Source organism: Phragmites australis, chromosome 18, assembly GCF_958298935.1.
Source record: "Phragmites australis chromosome 18, lpPhrAust1.1, whole genome shotgun sequence".
NCBI lineage: Eukaryota > Viridiplantae > Streptophyta > Magnoliopsida > Poales > Poaceae > Phragmites > Phragmites australis.
In genome coordinates, this window is record NC_084938.1 from 11,304,767 (window position 1) to 11,308,387 (window position 3,621).

The 3,621-nt window shown below is 47.3% G+C and overlaps 1 pseudogene; it reads left to right on the plus strand.

Annotated features, from left to right (window-relative positions):
• The first annotated feature begins 1,432 nt into the window (after nt 1-1,432).
• LOC133898538 (scarecrow-like protein 3) lies at nt 1,433-2,566 on the plus strand (annotated as a pseudogene).
• Nucleotides 2,567-3,621: the final 1,055 nt, after the last annotated feature.

Consider the following 3,621-nt stretch of genomic DNA (forward strand, 5'->3'; position numbering starts at 1 on the left):
GTTGTTTGTTTATTTAAATCCACCTATCTAAATTTATTGTACTCACTACGAATTCATCCAGTATCCAAACGGAGTGCTTAATAGTCAAACGGATTCATTTGACGAGCTCTATGCATCTGTGGTCTCTAATTGTTCATCTGAGTATAGATCAAAAAGTCAAATTTTTACCCTCTCAGAACTTTGCCTAGTCAACACTTTATTTTCTTGATATTTGGGGTATTATAATTTGTGTAATGATAGGTGAGACACTAAGAGGAAGGGTGAATTTGGATCGCTTAAAACTAAGGTTCAAAACCATAAAATAAACCTATTTCAATTTTTATCTAAATATACTCTAACATCTTGTGTTTTTACTCTACCGAAATAAAGTTTTGCACCATAGAAACTAATCCTACCAACTACACATGATAGTTATAGGAAAGGTAAATACGGAATACTAAGTGTAAGAAATAACTATGGAATGTAAATGACATTGAGAATGTAAACACTCGACATGACAAACTTTTCTGTGGTATCGGTGGATTGTCATCCATCCCTAGTTCACGTTGGAGCCTCTTGCAAGGGCCAAGCACACCGAACGGATAATTTCATGGATAACCGCTATAGCTCTGTAGACTACCATAAAAGTGTGCTTTTGATCCACATGTTTTTCATGGAAACTATCGACTGATTAGATTGGGTGACCTGATTAGTGATTGTTGATTTCAAGTTGCATCAGACTCACTTGCTTGTTTAGTGGGCTTCAGACTAGGATCTGTGGCTTTGGGTCATTACGACTGGTTGAGGCAGCTCGCCCAAACCTAGCGAGAGTGACCCTAAGTAGGGATGATGGTCCAAACCCGTTATATACTCATACCCATGTTAAATAAACGCAACCGTTACAATATCCATACCCATTCATAGTAAAAAAATTTAACCATATCCTATCCAAATAGGTAACGGATACCCAGCAGGTTAGCAAGACCCACTTTAGCAGGCAGCAGCACCATAACAGCACTACAGCAGACAGTTAGCAGCATATGAACCTCACTGGTTGGTCATCGAAAACAAACATATAGCTGGAGTTTTCTGTCAACCTTTTGTATTTCTATGTATTGTGCATACACATACACTTGCAATGACCTGGACCAGAGAAATTGATCGCAAAATTGTTTGGTAGCTCCTGATCCAAATGTTGTAGATACGTTCCAATGCAATAATTCCAATCTGCCTAATTATTCCATCAAGATGCAGACTACATCACTTAGCTCTTGCCGCAGATGCATCCAATGCTCCCTTGTCCCTTTTGCATCCCATGACAAGGTTGCCACCTAGGAACGTATGAACTCGAGACCTTGCAACATTTGTCGCCACACCAAGAACAAAAGAGGATTCCAACAAAAGAGTTCGCAAGCATCTTAAGTAGCAAGCACTATATCCACTAAACCGATCCATGGGCCACGGCCACGTCCAGCAGAGCGTGCCGCTCGTCGGCCTGCTGTACCAGTGCGCCGCCTAGGTGGCGGCCGGTGCCTTCGACCGCGCCAACTTCTACCTCGAGCAGATCACGCAGCTGGCCTCCCTGGACGCACGCTGCAGCGCCTCGCCGCCATCTTCGCAGACGCGCTCGCGCGCAAGCTGACCTCGTGCCGGGACTCTCGCGCGCGCTGCTATCCACGGCCAACTCCCCCGAAGCCACCTCGCCCTGGCCGCACGTCGCCACCTGTTCGACATGCTCCCATTCATGAAGCTCGCATACCTGACCACCAGGCACCAACCACACCATTCTGGAGGCGATGGAGAGGGAGAAATTCGTGCACGTCGTTGACTTCTCCGGCCCAGTCACCAACCCGGTGCAGTGGATCGCACTCTTCCACACCTTCGGCAGCCGCTGCGGGAGCTGCCGCACCTCTGCATCACCGCCGTCCACGACAACAAGGAGTTCCTCGCGAACATGGCTGGCGTGCTCACCAAGGAGGCCGAGGCGGTCGACATCCCGTTCCAGTTCAGTGCCGTAGAGGCGAGGCTCGACGAGCTGAACACGGTTGCGCTCCACAGCCTCCACGTCGGGTCCGGCGAGGCGCTCGCCATCAGCGTAATGGCGGCGTAGCTTCACTGCCTCCTCGCGGCCGACGACGCCAACAAGAGGCACGGGGGCAGCAGCTGCCTGACCCCGCTGCAGATCATCGCGCGGTCCAGCCCAAGCTGCCTCGGCGAGCTGCTGGAGGAGCTGAACACGCGGCTCCAGCTGAGCCCCGACTCGTCGGTCCTCTCGTCGCTCTCGCCGTAGTCCGCGGCCAGGAGGGGAGCGGCGGGCAAAGGGGGAACGACCGCACGGGGAGACGGGGGCACGGGCTGCGGCATTGGGCGACGCGCCGGCCGCCCCAGCGCCCGAGCGGGTCTGCGGTCTGCGGGAGGCCGGGAGCGACGCTGCGCCGCTGCGGTGCGGGCGTGCGGAGGCCGGGCGAGGGAGACTGGGGACTTGGGGAGTGATGAGTTGGGGGCGGCTGGGGCTATGGGCAACGGAGGTAGCCGGTTAGAAGTTGCGTGGGTGGTGGGTCGTTTCGGCCAAACAACGTATGAGGTGGGCTGGTTTCCCCATGTGAGGACCCGGACTCATGGTGAGATTTTTACCTGCTAACAGACTACAGTTAAAACATAATCTATATTTGATTTTTAATAGAGTAATTATATCCGTCAAGTTACGGATAACGTGTATCTATTACCATTTCTATCCCTAAGTCTCGGTGCTTTGTTGGCATGTTATCAGCACTAAGAACGGTCACAGTGTTGGGCCATCCAAATGATTCTTTTGTTTGGACTTACATAATAACTTACATAATATTGTTCTTGTCATAAGGATTTTAAAAAAAACTCACGTTATAATTGACTAGAATTTGAGGGCTCTAACTTCTTTTGTTTAATTAAGTAGCGGCTGTTGGAGAACTTGTACCCTATGGTTTAAGCTTTCCGTATACTAGTAGAATGTGAAATTTTCATAGCAATATTAAGAGTTATGGCATTTGGAAGGTCGCGGACAGTGCTACAGTAATTTTACGTATTTTGTATTTCAGCTGACCGAATTAGGATTCCTCCATATAATCGAAGTCTTGGATTTCCCATAGGATTTGGGTCGGTGTTTTGAAATTTATGAGTTGAGCTAGTTTGTTATTCGTGCAGCGCGGCTCAGGTTCAACAGCGGTTTTAATTTTATAAATTAGTCATGTTTGATGGATGAATCGATAAATTGTTTTAACTGTGAAATGGTAGGAACATTCCTATACAACAATAATATGATAATATGATATCTTACTTTGTTCCATATGGACACAATTTTGGTGAAGAGTGTAGTTCACTACGTTAGAAATTAACAAAGGAGACACGATATTAATGACGTCTGCTTAAGTAAAAATGGATTTCGAAAGTCAATTTTTCTTTTGTATACTTTATTGTGACCATCCCTCGTTGGTTGCCTGCTGATTAAGAACTTGTAAAATTATAAAATAAGGAATTGATGTTCGATCTCGAACCGGACGCTCCTGCCAAAACATTAACTTAGCAAGTCATAATGTTCTATTAGTGATGGATCATATAAACATCCATCACTAATATCACCATAGGCTAGGACCTGTATCAGACCCG